The 18,368-nt window shown below is 37.2% G+C and overlaps 1 protein-coding gene across 31 annotated transcripts in view; it reads left to right on the top strand.

Moving 5' to 3' along the window:
- KCNMA1 (potassium calcium-activated channel subfamily M alpha 1) overlaps nucleotides 1–18,368 on the top strand; it is a 509,088-nt gene that overhangs the window by 272,543 nt on the left and 218,177 nt on the right. The gene's annotated exons all lie outside the window — the stretch shown is intronic.

The raw sequence follows: 18,368 nt of genomic DNA, 5'->3' as shown, positions 1-18,368 counted from the left end.
GAACTTCGAAGCTGTGGATTTATAGCAAAGCTGTCTACTGTAATAATGGTGATGTGCGTCCTCTCATTCTCAGGGAAACTTTGAGGCTTCCATTAGCTCACTGGCTGGCACTGAGAACTTTGTTATCAAGAGAACTCAGTTATTCCACAACTTCAGTAGGCTGTCACTGTGATGGTATATCACTCTAGGCTTTCGGGCAATCCTAATGTGTAAAATGTTAATAAGGGAAAAAGTTGGCAGAAAAGGAAAGATGGTCCAACTGTTGGCTAATCTGTTTGTAATTGATTTCTATTGGCGCATGTTGATAAGTATGTGTTTGACTCTAAAAGTAGGAGTATGCTACTAAAAATTGGTAGTTAAATGTCAGACTGCGTGAAGGGCTAAACGCCATAGGTGCTTCAGGAAACACAGCCAAGGAGTTGGCTTCTGTAGGTTTTGTTTCAATGCTTGCCATTTAGAGGTTGAATTTAGATCTAAGATTCTATCAAGATTCACAAATTAAGATGTTAAAAAAAAAAAAAAGTTAAATATCTGTATGTCCTTCTGCACCTATGTTAATATTGGTGTTAAATTTCAGTTTTCTTATGTCTGTTATTTAAATCTGTAGAGCCAGCATTGTTATAAAATATAATTTCCCAGGAAAACCATGACATAATTTCTGCAATGTAAGTCATTCCAGGAAATCTGTAAACTGAGTCCAGAATATTTTATTCCTACATGTATTCATGTTGCTTTTCTCTGTTACCAAAGTACCATTTAGCATTTTACCTTGGATTTCTTTCATATTGTTGTTTTTCAATATTAGAATAACTTTTGCTAATATTTGTACAAATACATTTTGCAAAAATGCACTCATATTAAACCACAGGATAATGATACTGTTTTATTTGTGAACTTCCTCTGTAACAGGGCAAGGTAGTTTTATATTACAAGATGGATCAGGAAAATGCGATCTCTCTTTTCTGTTAGTTTTTATGTGTGATCAAACTACAGCTGTATGTTTGCCAGTGCCTTCAGAATGCATAGTGTATATTGTAGGAATGTCATTTTCTTAATGATACACATTTTTGTAATTGCTTTTCTCCTTTACAGGAAAATAACAGTAGGTAGTGATTACAAAATAAAATAATGCAGATAAATGCTCATATCGAGTTTATTCCATCTCATTGTATTTTTGTTGTCCTTTTTTTCCACTGCTTAAAGCCCTGTAAATTAATTTTTAGTGTGGAAGTTGATTTTGAGAACGCTTACTGGGGAAGACAGATTAAGAAATCAGTTTCACAAATAATACTTTGCAGCTTTTACTTAAAAGTAAAAGCAGCAATTTATAATCTTGCAGCTCCTGGCCAACCTCCTATACGTAAGCCTGTGATAATATTTCCATCAAAAAAATTCCTTTGCATCTCAGCTATTAAAATTTTCCACGGGGTTATATATTCACTTGCTAGGTTTTGGCCTAGAAGACATTTCATTCTGGCATCAGCAGGCCTTAATGGCCCCGACAGGCTGCCCAGGGGCCTCCCCCGCCGCATGGCCCAGGAGGCAGCTTATGCTCAGCCCTGGCCATGATGTAGGGGTGCTGCCCCAGCCCACTTCCCCAGTGTTAGCAGGGATTTCTGGGGTCCACCCAGACCTCCTCCCTGCCTTGCCCTTGCCCCGAGGATCAGGACCCATTTCTGGCAGCATCTTGCTGCACTGGCCTGGGCTGATGGCACTGCAGGAGGGCCCTTTTGAGGGTGAGGGCCCAGCCAGGCCTGTGTCATGGCCACCCCAGCTGCTGGAACCCCCGGGGAGCAGCCGCCCTCGCTGTTCCCCCGTGATCAGCACAGCAAGGGGCTCCCGCGCTGGCAGTGTGGCCTGGGCCCTGGCAGAGTGTCCCATGAGTCTGGCCCACGCCATGAAGCCCACTGGTGCCCTCAGGGCCCTGGTGTTTCACAGAACTGTATTAAGATGAGCCATTTCATCCACTTTTCACATTCATCCAGACTGATTTGAGGAGAAGAAAACCCGATATATTAATTTGCTTTTTATTCATTTGTCTTACCTACGGAATCAGTGCTCTGTTTCAGGGTTTCATAGCCTCAGGGTTTGTTTGGGGCTTGGTGGTGTTTTTTTTTTTTTTTCTTTTTTTTTCTTTTTTTGTTTAGTACTAGGCAAACTTGAGTGCATTATCTATCCCTGGTGGTTTATCCTGTCACATAGCAAAACTACAGTTTGGTTGAATATTGTAGCTCAGATAATTCTTCATAGTTCAAATTTTGGTTATATGTGTATAAGAAAGGTTTTTGAATGACAAACATAGCAAAGGGTACTATTCCGTAAGATAATAGCAATACAGCAGCAGTACTGCAAGCTAGTGGTATTAGGAAAAACAATCTCTGGTGGAAAAATTAGTTGGTGTTATTACTAAATGTATTTAATGGAGTTTAAGACTGCTGTTATTGTTAGTGGTAAGCCTGAGACTGATGCATCTTAACCTTTAGAACCTCTTCGTACTCTGTGCTACTTAAGAAAAATGAAGGAGTGGTCTCTTCTCTACCAAATCCAGAAGTAGAGTCAAAAAATCTATGGGTGTGCAGAACAGACAGAAAGACAAGAAGAAAGGGGAAAGAAAAAATTTGAAAGAAATAAAATGTGTCTCTTCACCACTTCCCTAAATGGTGTGATCATGTGACCCATGCAAAATAAATTAAGATCACTAAGCTTATTCATCTTGGGCAGTATGCCACACCTTTTTGGATCAAGAACTCTGGCTTAACATGTAATGATTATTGTCTTACTCGACAGATCTCTCAAAATATTTGGGACTCCCACGACTATCTGTCACTTTTTGGCAGCTGCTCACAATCTCTTGAACAGCTGCTGCTAGCTCAGGAATCTCTGGCTGATTTTCTTGTGAGATTGCAGTTGCAGCTCCAGCTGGTAATTGTGGGTTGCAGGCCTCACCTGCCATCAACAGAAGCTTCTGTTCTCAGATTGTGTATTTCCTGATAGCAGCTCACTCAGTTTCCTCTTTGTTTGTGCAGAAGGGAAAGGCAAATGTGAGTTCACTAAGAGAACAATCAGAATTATCACCATCAAAGGCAGAGGGGCCATCAAACAATGGAGCAGTATCACTAGTCATTTTCCCCCAAAATTGAACTAGTATTTGCTCGTAAACTTTGTTTGTTCTCTTTGCTCTTTTCATCTACTTCTGCCAACACTAGAGTTGGGAAGGACGGATGAACACAGAAGAAAATAGCATGCATGACTTACATTGCCAAAGATGTGAGTGCCGGTTTTGGAATCAGAATTTTGAAAACAGTCTAAGGAGAATGACTCTTTGATTTTTTTTAAAGGCATGCTCTGGTGGTGCTTTTGCTCTGCTTTTGCTTTTCCTTGAGTTGGCAAAACCGATCTTCATACCTAACTAATAATCAACATAAAGAAATACTGATATCTTAATTACTTTGGATGATAGTAGAAGCTAATTCCTTGGCATTCATAGTAGTATTTTGGATGTGCACGGAAAAAAAAAAAAAAAAACATTTTCATTGTTCTATATGAGCTTAAGAGTCTTGCTCAGAATGTAAGCCCATTAAAGACAGCAAGCTACGATCTGTGAGTCCTGACCCATGGTCTCTTGCTAAGTCATTGGGACTGCAGAATCTTCTAACCCAGGCTGTAACCTTTAGCTTCCTGAATATTTGATTTGATTTGTTTTAGTACTGCTCAAGCAAGTACAGGTTACAAGTAGATGTCATAAGCAATCTGACTGAAGAAACTGTGCCAGTTAGATGCATCTGTGGCCATTTGACTGATAACAGCCAAGAGATCCCCCTTTGTCAACAACAGGTGAAAAATTCCTGTGATGCAGGTATGATAGCAAAATGGTAAATATGGTAGGAGGTACATGTAACAAGACAGAATAGTTATGGTGTCCACTAACTTGGTGTGCATTTCTCTGTGGGCAGTTACTTCTAAAAACACCCATTTCCAGTTCAGTTTAAGAGGTATGTTAATAGTACCTGCTAGTTAATCAGGGAAATATAAGATTCTTTAGGTTCATGTAAGTACAAAACTATGATGATTAAATATTCTTAGACTGTGTTTTTGGTGTACTTAACACCAGATTTCTCCAAGATTTTGGATCTTGGCAATTGGGCATGTAGGCAGAACTGAATCCCAGTGAGTTTATAGTATGACAATTTAGGAGTATTGCTTTTGCAAGAACCTGTAGCTTTTTTATCTACCATTAGGAGACAAGCTTTTTTATCTGTGTATTAAATGTAAGTACCTTAAGCTTGTAGTACATGCTTGCAATGAGAAATTGGGGAATTTCTTCTCAAGTTGTTCAGATGTTGTATGTGAGAGAATTTACAAATCCATGGCTAATAAGCATGCTGTTCTTGAAGCTGGCACAAGAACCATGATTTTCTCTGCCAACAGAGCACTGTCATGGCTTTTTAGAACCCAGTTAAAACAATAATCTTCCAATATTCTGAGAGGGGGAAAAGTAATTTTGTGGGATGGAAATACGAACAAATTTGTCAGCAGACTGGTCAAGAGGTTCTTTCACCACATAGACATATTCCCTCACAAAATTTGTAATTGGTACCATAAATAGTATTTAAACACATTTATAGTATATTTAAAGAAAATTACAATGTTTAACTTGTCTGAGCCCCTCCTCACTCTTAAATGTTAGACCCCACCCGGTAACTATAATGGAGCCAGGGAGCTGTGGAAGAAGATTGCTTACACTATAAAATTATTGTCTGTGGTGCTTATATTGAATGTCACGTTGAGGTGTTATGGTCACACAGAGCACTGGACATAAACATATTTACTCCCTCCCATCCCCAGTTTATGAAGCTGAGTTTCAAAGGAACTTTTTAAGAATCAGTAAATCTATGTATCTGCAAAGTTGAGAGTGTGGCAGCTGGACTTTTGGTCCAAAATACGGTGCTTTTAGTGTGTCTTCCTTTATTCTACTTGGCCTTGAAAAATTCTCTCAGAAACCATGGGGAAGGCTGAGAAATTATGAAAACCATTATCTTTCTTCTTTGAGACTTTATGTATTTAATGGACTGGTTCTCTTCTCTGATACATAGAACTGTATAGGTTTATTTTTTTTACTTCCAGTCACAAGAGTTTCTTCATATATCTTTCTTGTTCAGAAGAATATAGCCAACTTTCTCCCCCTGCTTCCCCACGCCCCACTCCAACTCCCATGGCCTTACCTGTGCAAATTTGCAAACTGCATTAGTGTTAGTGGATTAAGCTTTTAGGGCGAATTCCTGCTGTCATCATGGAAGTCAGGCAAAATTCCCTTTGAAGAATTAATAATTTTATGAATTTAGTTGAAGATCAGTAATGTCTAACCTTCTAAATATTATATTTCTCAAATACTTGTTGAAAAATCAGGAGAAAATTTTCAAAACAAAAAGCAAAGTCTGTACCAATTGCTAGGAATTCCTTTGTCTCATTGATGGTTGCTGATGACTGGGACAAGCTGTATTAGGAGAATTGTTGAGATAATTGTTATTATTTGTCCTTAGTCATCATAATTAATATAGCTGTCAAGCACAAAACATATTTGCATTGTAGACAAAGTTTGTGGTTGTCAACTAAACAATCTATCAGTAAATGGAAAAGAAGGTGTTGGGATAGGATGATGCCACTCAGTGATACAAGAGTGAACAAGATACTGAAAGCCTTCTGGAAGTTTTGCACCAAAGCTTAATAATTGTTGATATGTGGGTGAGATGGATTAATACTCCAGAATTAAGTTTTCTGACTCTTGTTTCTACATAGATAAAACTTGGGTTTATGGAGAAAGGGAGTTTTTGCATGTAAGTGACTAACAGTGAAATGTAAATCACAATTCTTTTGTATTGATTAGAAGTGTCACTAAGAGTTTTATCAGGTTTGGAGAGATGGGAATGAACCTGTCTGTGTAGATTAATCAGTGGAATAACCTCTCAGGCAGAAGATAAATGAAAATAAATTACTTGCTTGCACAAGAACAAAGTCTGTTGAGACTAGTCTAATATCATAACTGTCTCATTCAAAAGCTAGTACCTGATGAACATTTGGAGCTTCCCTCTTTTCTGTGCACAAACAACAACAACAACAACAACAACAACAACAAACAAAAAAAAACAAAAACAAAAACAAAAACAAACAAAAAAAAAAAAAAACAAAAACAAAAAAACACAAACTTAAAACCCCTTAAGGTTGAATGCCTCCAGGATGGAGAGAGGACAGGAAGAGAACAGAAAATTAAGTCTAAAATTTTAGTAAACAAGCAGACAGCTACAGGTTAACAATAAAGATATACCACAAAAATGGAAAGAAAAAAAATAGTATATTTGACAGGCTGACATTTATTTAAAGACAGATTTTTAATTCCCTGTGATTTAGATCTTAAAATTGGCAGACATTACACTGAAGATTTCTTTTTCCTCAACATTTTGAAAAGCAGTTGTTTGAGTTATATTCTTTTTGGCATTCATAGAGGATAACAAGTAGATGATACAGTATGAAGAAAAGTCTGTGAAGTACATACAAATGCATGTATAGTACTTAAAAAAGCTTTTCCTGAAGGAGCAGTTACTTGCAAAGAAACAGAATTATCCAAGGAAACATTTCCATGCAATAAAATGTGGTAACACACAATGAAAATAGACCTTAGCATGACAGCAGCCTTGCTAAGCAAATTAATATTCTGAGCTTTAACTTCGCAGTATGTCGCTATTAAAATTCCATGCAGGTGCATAGCTATTTATATAAATCTTTGTCCTGATCATAATTTATTCTTGAAAAGGTATTTTAGTAGAGGAGGAGAGGGGTTCAGTGGTGGTTTGTTAAAATAAATAAACTGTATTCCTTTTTCAAACTACTGATTTAGACAAAGAACTGAAGCATATAACCAGATAAAAAACAGCAAGTGGGAATCTGGATTTGGGAAAAACTAATTGTTGGCACCACTGTCCTGATACATTGATCAGGATATCAGTTTCACAAGATGAGTTTTGAAAACTCGGTGTCATCTTAGCTCAAGCAGAACTGTTAATAGACAGACTTCCCCTCTTTGCACCTCCCCACTTTCTGAAGAGTTTTTGCTCTGCTGAGGGTAACACGGGAAGTATAACCATGCTGTCACCGTGGAGAGCATGACATAGACTCTCAGAGTAGGATTTGGGCTGACAAAATGGGGTAAGGAATCATGCTCTCTTGCATTTAAAGAGAGCTATGCAGCCAGTCTACCCGCTACTCTCATCATTCCTTGGAAACGTTGGCAATAGGAAGGGGTTTGTGGTACTTTTCTCATTTACTGGGGTTCATCTTCTACCTCTTCTGACTCTAGCTAGCTTATGCACTCCCCAGCAATTCGGTTTGAGTGACGGGGAAAGCAGCTTTCTGCTGAAGAGAATGCTGAACTCACTTTAATTTTTCTCTGTGTCTACACTGCCATCTGAATACAACTAGTAGTTATATGGAGTTCGTACGCAGCTAGGTCTTAATTCCCAACAGATATAAGGAAGCTGGTGCTGCAACTGGGAATTTTCCAGACTGTTTGTTGGCTGAAGCACTCATATGTGAAAGGAAGGAAGGAAAGGGTGTAGGAATTGTGGCAATGGAAGTGTATAGGATTTGGGGGTGTCCTTAGTGCTTTTAAGTCTTTCTAAACCTTCCTGTTCACTTGCATTTCTGTTCTTGGAAATAAGGGTCATGTTAAATTGAAGAGTCATCTGAGATTAAAGTCTGCTTTATGTTTGGGCCTCTGTAGGACTTGCTGTGACTATCAGCCAGACTTATCTATTTGTAACTGGCAGAGCTAAAATCAGAGAAAAGAATTTAAAATTCATAGGAAATTTTTAAATCATCTGGAAATATAGATGGTTCAAGCACAGTTCCTCATGCTATCTCCAAAGGTAAATTAAAAGGTACCTAAATGTTCAGGTATTACAAGATTTAAAATTTGTTTCAACAGTCTCTAGGATTGTATTATCTTTATCAAGCACATCTGTAAGGTCCTTAAAGCGATCAGGACTTTTTTGTACAGCCTATTTTTCCTTCCAACTTCCTGCCACTTATTTCCCCTCCAAGGAGTCACATAATCTAGTTTAGAATTAAATAATCTAATAGTGATTTGCAACACATGAGTGACTGACAAAATTGTGTTCCTTAACTCTACAAAGAAGAAACTCAAAGAGAGGCAGCTTAGAAACAACCTGATCTTCAGCTAAAGTTGTTGCAACTATGACCAATCGAGATGGTGATGGGAGAGTAAGGGAGGAGCATTAGCCTGTAATGAGAGCTTTTTGCCTTTTTCATTACAAAATATATAAAAGAAATTTTGGGATGTTTTACTAATTTTCAAAGGTTTTTAGTATCCAGTGAATGCAGACTCTCTCTTGATGAACTCTATCCGTTTCTGTTCCTTTACATCACTTAAATGGCTCAGAGAAAGCAAAAAAGCAAATGTGGAAGGTGGAGTTTACACAGTAGTTTCTGTACCAGTGTCTTACTCAGAAATGAGACATGGTAAATTATGGTCAGATTTTCTTATGGACATTAAGTTTCTAATAAATTGACAATCAGGTAAAAGTTGGAGTAATCTTGTAGGTGCTCAGTTCATAGTGGGGATCAGCCTTTACATAATAAGTTACAGGTTAAGACAGCATGATGATGGCAGCAAACTTCTACAGCACCCTGACCTACTTCACTGGTTCTCTTCTTGACTTCTTTTTTTTTTTTTTTTCTTTCTTTATGAAGTTTTATTGAATACAATTTTCCAAGATCAATGTTGTCAAATCAGTTACCAAATATAAAATCCAGTCAGTCTTTCTTTATTGAAAACTAATAATAGGTTGCAACAATAAAGATTTTAGCTCTGTTGAGGAAGGAGGAAAACCTTTATTACTACTTTCAAAGTTCAGAAAGTACAATATCAGACACAAATTTCTTATTGCAAGACAAATGATTAAGTGCCTTCCTATATTTTTAAGTATTGATATCATATGTGTATTATTTGCCTGTAACCTAAGATTTAATTGTATATGAAAACTCTACAGTCAGGCTTATGGAATCAAGGGAAAAAATAGAATGAGCTCTATTCTGCTATTGAAGTGCTAGTCATACTCCCACAGAGAACTTTCATACACTTCTAAAGGGAAAAGCAAGTGCCACCTGCATAGAGCGAAGTATTACATCCAGTTTTTCACCCATACTTCGGTACAGAACAGTTGATCTGAACTCCAGGTAACAAAAGGAGAAAAGAAAGCTTTTTCTCAGATCAAATGATGATATTTGTAGTTAGTTATATTATTAGACATATAAGGAGAAAATGGAGAGAACGGTTTCAATCTAATTTGTGCTTCAGGGATTGATGTAGGTCTGTCAGGTAAGCAGTCTAAATGAGAGATATATTGTGTGCAGTATTCTATCAAATGTGAAGCTATCATAACTCTGAGTACATTTATACTGCATAATTGAGTGTCTGTATTCTTTTTTTTTTTCTTAAGCCTATCTTCTTTTTTTTAAGAAAAGGAAGGGTTCAGGGTGTGAAATTTGCAATGATTCAAGTAACATAGGTATCTGGAAGCTTTTTGAAAAGGATTGGGAGCATGTGATTGGAAATATAAGTCTGAGGATCTGCAACAGTGTTTTCTAATGTTTACAGCTTCCTGAACCATATGAGAAGATGAGATGCATACTGTCTAAAGCATGCTATTGACATCAGTGTTCATAGCAATCTTCCACTGAAAAAGGAAGTTCCATCAAGAGTGGTTTTAGTGCTTTATAGTTCTAAATACCCAAAGCAATGTGAGGCTCAGTTTATGATCTCCATTCTGTGGAAGCATATATTGGAGACTGCAGATACTCGCTCTGTGCAGACGCTAAAAGTGAATAGCGGAGAGCATAGGAAACTTAGTGGCTGGAGAAAATTCCTTAGAGTATCACTTTGATTTATTAAGACGATTGATGGGTGATTTGGTTATACTATAGTAAATACCTTTGTGGAAGAAAGTAAAAGGCTGTTTTATATAATAAAGGCTTGACAATAATCAATATCTTGAAGCTGATGCTGGACAAACTCAAATGGAAAATAAGGTGTAAAATGTTAATAGCATGAGTGAGCATAAGTTAATAGCATGAGAAATAATCTGTCAAGAAAATGAGTACTTTTAATTTCTGTGTGTGTTCATGTTGGGAGTGATTGTTTTTTTCTGAAAGATGCACATTATCAAAACACAAATTATACTTCAGTTAATATGCCAATACTTTACTGCCTTCAAAAGTAAGCTGATGAAGCTCAATGGCTTGTGTTGTGCAAGACATCCATCTAAAGTAATGAAGAGTTTCCAATTGAATGTTTATCTTTGGGTCCTACTATTTTTTCTTGATGTAGCTGTGTTAAGAATAATGACAATCTATATGTCATGGAAACACCTATATGGAACTTAGATATCTAAGATCCCTTCTCAGGATATAGTATTTTAGGTTTGTTTGGTTGGTTGGTTGGTTTTGGTTTTGGTTTTGTTTTTTGTTTGTCTTTTTTTTTTTTTTTTACTCCACTAGTGAAAATTAAAGTGGGAACACTTCCCAACCTGCTCTGCTTATTTGCATATCTAGGATAACCTAGTAAGTGTAGAGCTCAGATAAAAATAATGTTTTGCTTATTGTTCTGATTTAGCTTCCAAAATGCGTTTCCTTTTATTTAGTCACTCAAGTGTCCATTGTATGGCACATACATACCATTCAAGGGTAGTGTATATAGGCAAGACTAAACTGGTCAGTGTTCTAATGTAGCTCAAATTTATTTCAGTATGTATTTTAGATACATAAATGACCTTTTTAATCATATGTAGAATTTTTATTTTACATACATGTCTTAGATGCATAAAAATTTACTATTCATGCATTTCTGTTTTCACAAATACTAATAACCGTATTTATGATCATATTAACATGTGAAATTTCAATACAAGTCAATCTAGATGGAGTATACTCAACAAAAACTGCAACAGACTATGATGCCACCTTTTACACACTTACATCTGCCTCCTCACAAAGTAAAAGAAAGAGAAATGAGGAAAATTGACTTGCAATGTGTATCTTCAGCTCAACAGATTTGAACTTTGTCAATTGGATTGAAGGAATTAATAAAATAAATCCCTTACAGAGAATACTGACCATGAAAATTGTCAATTATCTTGATTAATAATCTCATAATGTTACATTAACATAACATAAAAAAAGGTAGTCCATTCATACAGGTTATAAACATTCTGTTTAGTTTCTTACAATAAATTGGAAGGCAATGCAGGACTTGGAGCATGGGTGATGTATATTTCTATAACGTAATTTATAGGAACATGAACTTGAAATGTAAGAATATAAAAAAATGTGGAAACACACTTTAAGTATCTCATACTTTCTTTTATTCTGCCAACTACATTGGCTTTAAGTCTTTCATTTGTTTCTTTTAAAACAAAGTTTATATCTTTCCCTGTACACTCACAATATGCAGTGAAAAATGGCTAGGCAGAAAGGGATTAGACTTTTAAATATGCACGAGCCTAAACAGAGAGACCCTTCTACAGTGAAAAAATACAGTAATTTCTTTCTTATGGAGTGTTTAGTCTTTGCTGTTTTTCCAAAATGAAAGTAGTGAAACACATTTGTATAAAACCCACAAAATATGTTGATTCTTAACTACTGTACAATATACACCTTATAACAGAATTGTTATGCTGCTTATAATAACTGCTTATGTTATCAGTAAGAGAGAAAGGCATCAACAATTACAAAGACATGTAGCATTAGGATAAGGGGTAATGGCTTTGAACTGAAGGAGGATACATTTAAGTTAGATGTAAGAAAGAAATTCTTCCCTGTGCAGGGGGTGAGACACTGGCACAGGGTGCCCAGAGCAGTTGGGGCTGGCCCCTCCCTGGAAGGGTTCAAGCCCAGGCTGGACGGGGCTTGGAGCAACCTGGGCTGGGGGAAGGGGGCCCTGCCCGTGGCAGGGGGGCTGGAAATGGATGATCGTTAAGGTCCCTTCCAAACCAAACCGTTCAATGATACATTAATCGTTATGGCACCTGGCCAGTCTATATTGAAGGAAAATCATTATGCCACTCTAGTAAAAGAAAAAGTTTTCATACTTTTCAGGTGCACAAATTATTTTAGCTGTGCATGTATTTGAATATCTATCACTCTTCAGTTATGAATTTCCTTAGTATTACATTATTAGACATTTTTAACTGAAGTGTTTCTTGATACACATACAGAATAGTAATGCTAGCATGAAAACTTTTCTCAGTTTCTCTCAAAAGATTGATCAGAGGAGGGGAGTTTAAGTTTATTTTACCTTTTTTTGGTCCACAACTACATTAATAATACTAATGCATTTGGGGAAAGGGAAAAAATATATGTAAAACAAAAATATTGCTTGAATAGAGCTAGTATAGCTTTTCAAAGTACATTAAGCTGTAAACCTTGATACTTATGGAAGCACAGAGGTAATTCCATATACATATGTTTATTTACTGGTATCGAACTGAAGTAGTGTCACAATCAGTTGGGAACATCTTTCAACTTCTTGTTTTTCCTAAGGCCATAATTCACCATCAGACTTAGTGTGAGTGTAAAAGCACATCTGTCAGTGAAGTTGCAATAATTTATAACCTCCGATATGTTACTGCCATTGTCTATGATAGATACAGCCCATTTTAAGGCCTCAGGGATACATGCAAGCTGCTAGAAGAGGTTGAATGAATTATAGAATTATTCGTTCTGGTACTCTGTCTAAACATGTAGCAAGGAGGGAGGGAAGCCCCCTTTGGACTTATAAGGCCAGTCTAATTACTTTTATTCAGCCTGTACCAAGATTTACAGTGCTGATCAGTTGATCATTCTGTGGGTACTGAGGTTTGGAGATGATTTTCCGTAGCATTCAAATGCTAATTCTTCTGGCTTTCCACAGTGTCTTTTGTGGCATGTGCGAAAGAGATAATAAAGAATATAGAGAACTACTAACAGAGTCATAAGTGAAAAAATTACCATGCCATGAACTAGATGTGTGTGCTTGGACTCTGTTGTTATATAGGTAACAGGGACTTTTAGTTAATGCAGCATTAGGTGAACATACGAAAAGCAGACTTCACGTATTTTGTCCAAGGTGAGGTATTTTTATTGCTTGTGATGAAATTATTCAAATGCTTGCATAATTTTTGTCCTGGGTTGAGTGAGTGGTGGAGGTTTTTTTTGGCAGCAGGGGAGGGGGCTATAGGGGCAGCCCCCTGTGAGAAGCTTCTTGAAGCTCCCCCAGCTCCAAGTCAGCTCCACCTCTGTTTGGAAAATTGAGCCAATCAGCTGTGCCTCCGCGATAACGTATTTAAGAAGGGACGTGGTGACGGGCAGTTGGACTTGTGAGAAGGAGTTGCTGCAGCTGCATGAACACCAAGGTCAGTGGAGGAACGGAGGAAGAAAGGGGGGGGGAGGTGTGCCGGAGCAGAGACCCCCCTGTATCCTGTGGTGGAGACGGCAGGGTGGCCCCCCCCTGCCACCCATGAAGATCTGCGGTGGAGCAGACACTGATTTATGGCCTGTGTTTTCGCCTTGATGATCAAGGTGCTGTGCCCAAAGAAGGCGGGGTCTTGTGGGAAAAGGTAGCCCCGCTGCTGTAATTCAGCGCTGGCAGGATTGCAGCATGCGGGGGAGTCCCACGCCGGAGCAGCTCGGGAAGGGCTGCAGCCGTGGGAGGGAATCCAGTTGGAGAAAGTTAGTGACCCATGACGGAGCAGTGTGGGGAACACTGCGGCCCATGGGAGGAATTCATGTTGGAGAAAGTTTGTGGAGGACTGTCTCCTGTGAGAGGGGGACCACGATGGGGCAGGAGGAACAAGTTCCAGAAGCTCCCCCCACTGAAGATGGAAAAAATGGCAGCACTGACTGCACCCCCCATTCCCTGCTCAAACCACAACAATGTTATTTTTTTTCTTTCCCTAGCGAGTTTGTCTTTTGCTCGTGCCCATAAAGGGTGACTTTTTTCCCCATCCCAGTCCTATCTCGAACCCCAAGCCTGGCTCTCTGTCCCTTCTTATTGCCAGAGGGGAAGGGAGAGAGAGTGGCTGCAGGGTGGTTGGCTGCCAACCAGGCTCAAACCGCAACAATTTTCTACATCAGTAGAATTAAAAAAACCCTCAAATTATAATACACAAATAATTGTTACCTATGGTAATTTTCAATGCTAAATTTTCAAAATCTAGTATCCAAAAATAAGCATCTGAGTCCAGTGCTTTAATGTTCTAATTTACAGAAGTACTGAGCACTCAGAACTGCTGCTGAATTTGGTGGGATATGAAGGTTCATCCCACAGATGATACTGCTTTGGAGCCGAATGCCTAAACTTCACTTAAGTATGAGAATTGTAGTTTTCAGCAGGTCTAGTAAAAAAAATTGTAAACAACTTTAAATAGTGAAATTTTGCTTGAGGTTTTGTTGGCATATTTGTTTCTTAATAAAACTATTGTGAAAATGCTTTTCAATTAGCTGCAACTCCTTCCCAGCTCTTATTCAACTCAGAATTTTAGGTCTGTCAATCTGACACCTTTGTTAAAAAACATCCTTGGGCAGTGTCATCATCAAAATAGATCTACCCACACAAATTTTCATAAATCTGCTTTACACATAGATCAGTCAGTCTAGGATTTTGCAGTAGTGATGGGATGGTGGGTGTGCTAACATGCTAATCAATAATACTGTGTGAAAGTTTGTCATACATGGTTTGTAACTTGAAGTCTGTGATCAAATGCCTTATGTTAGGAAGAATACTTAAGGATTCAACTGTTCCATAAAGCAGAATCATGATAAATCTTCCATCATACTAGTCAGTTTGATGGGTAACGGTCATTGCAGTACACTTTTTTAGATAAGAAGGTATTGAATAGAAACATGTTCTTTAAAGCCATCATCATAGATAGATTAGTAAGTGTGTATTTTGGTCCTTACTGCATTATCTGCTACTACGCTACACTTGCTTTTCCGAGTTGACCTGGGACACTGCTTTTCCTAGTTCTTCAATAGATTTATTGCTTTCTTCCTATTTCTGTCTAGACAAGCCCTTTGGGATTAAAGGTGTTCTGAGTATTCTAGTAATAGTCTTTATGGTATTCCCAGTCAGCAATATAGAATCCTACTAAATCACTTTCTTATAAAAACTCATGTTATTTCTGTGGATAAGTAGTAGCTTACAGTTCTCCTCTGTTCCTTCTCCTGAGCTTCCCTCAGCCCTTGACTAGACAAGAGTTTGGAATCTCAGCCACTGGGCTCTGGTGTCACTTGCCGTGTCCTCCTTTTCCCCTTGGTATCTCTAAACTTCCAGGTTATCTGTGCTCTACCTTGCCAAGTGTGTTTATGCAGATATGCTCCTTCAAGAGGATGTAAAATGATTTTACTTATTTTTTAAATTCTCGTTTGCAGTGTTGACTTAGAGAAAATTATTCCTCTTCTGTTTTTTTCCTGTACCATATTTCATAAATTAAAAAATCAACACCTGTGCAGTGGTTGTGCATCTTATCCCAAACACACATTTTGCAGATCCAGAGGTTTCTGTCCTTGCTTTACCTTAACAGCTGGTAATATTAGTTGTGTTACTTCACTTACGTGGAAACACTGATGCAAGTGTTACAAATTGAGAGTTAGGGGTTTTTTTTCCAATTTTTAGTATAAAACAAAACATAGTGTATTTTGCCCTCCGGTTTGACTTGGCAGTGGGAGCATAAGCGAGGCTAAGTATTGAATGCAGGGAAGAAAGACAGAGTTGTCCTGTAGGACGCAAAGATGAACAATCTGTCCTTTCATCACAGAGACCAATGCTCTTGACCAGGTATATCTTGTTTCAGTAGATCAGAGGCAACTGCAGTTTCCTGGTCAGAAGGCAGCTAGGTCTTGCCTCCTCTTAAACTCTTTTTAAAATTAACCTGCATGTCAATACTTTCACCCTCTAGAGCTCTGAGGAAAAGCACACCCTGTCAGAAATAGTTACAAAAGGGTATAGAATCACATTACAGAGAAAATCCTGGGCAGACAGGGACAAACTGTGGTGTGGTCCTTAAATGGTATTTATAGGAAGAATTAGAGAATTGTGGAGATAATTTTTGTGGGTATTTTTTTGTTTTGTTTTGTTTTTTTTACTTTGTGTGAGAGAGACTGGCTGGGAGGAGAGTGCATTCTGGAAAAGAAACAGAATGGGCTTGATGGAGGTTGGGGAAAAGAGGTAAGATAAACAGATACAGCAATGAAGACAGGTTGGTTTTATTCTCCCCTTGTATGTGAAAGGATGACTACCAAGTACACTCACTGAGAACTGTTTTAGCACAATATCTTGAGGCTTCTCTCAAAGCACTGTTAGTTCATGGGAAAGAAAGCTTTTCCTCTAGACCAGCTCTCTGTCATAAGTATGAATGCCTGACATGAATTGAATAAGCTTGGCTGCCTAGGGAAAATTTGGAACTCCAGTGCATTTGAATTTGTAACTAAAATGCAGTGGCAATGTGATTGGTAAAAGCACCATTGTTTAATGGATATGAATTCAGTCACCCTGTAGTTCCAGTGACTTCCTTATGACTATTTTAAGTCAAGTAATTCAGAAGTGTTACTCAAATTTATTAACTCAGCTAGCTGGTTAAATGAAACCAAATGCAAAGATTTAAAGGGGTCATACAGATAGTAACAGTTATGTTAGTACACAGCTTTGCAGAATATTTCTCATATCAATTTTATTTATGATTTGACTTCACATTTTTGTAATGTGATATTTATTCCATTAAACACATGTTATCAAGGCTTCCTAGGTGGTTTATTCTCATTTTTTGCAATTATTTTCATCAGTGTACATTGTACTTCAACGTTAGGTAACTAATTATGCGTTTTCACTCGAATCAGCCTCTTTGACTGTTTTTACACTTGTTCAATTTTGCCCTGATTGCCCTAAATTTTCTATGTGGAGAGGCAGAGATTAGATTGTTCTCAGTAATCTTTTTAGTGCAGGATCTGTGATGTGAAATTTCTATATCTGTAAGTTCGTATCTGCTTTTTTTTTTTCCTTCCATTTTTCTGCTTTCCCATCTTCAGTCTAGTGTATGCAATTGTAACTGATTTGTTTGGCTCTAGTGTTAAATATTAGTTGCTATATGATCAAAGGCTAAATTATTTTCTTAATTTCATATTATGATTTCCACAGCCTCAGACCTGGATTATAGGTACAGAATATATAGATATAGAATTCTATAACATAGATAGCTATAGAATTCTGTAATCTTGAATTTTATTCTGGAAGTGTAGAATACAAGAATAAAAATTAGATCTTCATATTTTGAAAAAACAACTGTGGAATAAGTCTCTGTTGTTTTAAATTACATTAGTAATTTAAAAATCTTCTTAGCTTTCCATTTCACAGTTACAATAATTTGATAGATTTTAATTGAAGAATAAGCATCTATCCTGTATTATGGAATATAGAGGTAACAGATAGTGACCCCCCTTGCTGGCTACTTATTTTCCAAAGCAAAAAATCCTGTAACAATGATGTTTTACAATCATCTTATTTCTGTTATACCATGTGATATAATGAAAAGGCAATAACAATGGTTGATGGATGTTTTCTATGTTAAGAGTACGGGTTGCTTATTGCTTTGCACCATTGTTGCAAATCTTCATTTTGATTGTCAGGATTGAGTGCTTCCACAATAGGGAAAAAAAATTATCCCTAGTCTGCTATTTTTTCTAACATCATTTTACGAGTAAGCTAATTTTCAGTGAATACTAGTGAAATTATCTCTTGACTATTTTTCCTATCAATTTATACTTTTTATTAAACGTTTAGGTGTGTTTTTTTGAAGTATGTACAAAGTATGTAATTTACATAATAAATATTTATCAGTCTCACTGATATAAATCTTTAATTTTAAATGCAATGAGCTTTAATGTTTTGTCTTTGTTCTTTTTTAGGTTTAGGAAAATAAGGATCAATGTTTAATTATGTCTTTATTGTACCTTTGTTGAATTGTGATTTCACTTTAGCAACACATCTGACTAAGAACAAAGAACTGAATTTATGGAATGTCAATATGCATAGGAAAAGGCAGTGTATAAAAAAATATTGACACATTCATATACAACCCCCTAGACTATGGAATATGTAATGAATTAAGTTTTTCAAAAGCACTTAGGAGCTTCTATCATTAGCTTTCTTAAAAATACCAACCTTTATTTTTAGCAAGCTTAAGCAAAAAAATTACAACAGCTTCCTAATGCAGAGTTCTTTTTAGATTCTGGAAGCTTAGATGTACTGAAATTAAATGAAGGCTGGG

This window comes from Tyto alba, unplaced genomic scaffold (genome assembly GCF_018691265.1).
Source record: "Tyto alba isolate M040663 unplaced genomic scaffold, T.alba_DEE_v4.0 Super-Scaffold_1, whole genome shotgun sequence".
In the NCBI taxonomy this organism is placed as follows: domain Eukaryota; kingdom Metazoa; phylum Chordata; class Aves; order Strigiformes; family Tytonidae; genus Tyto; species Tyto alba.
This window is presented reverse-complemented; position numbering and strand designations above follow the sequence as displayed.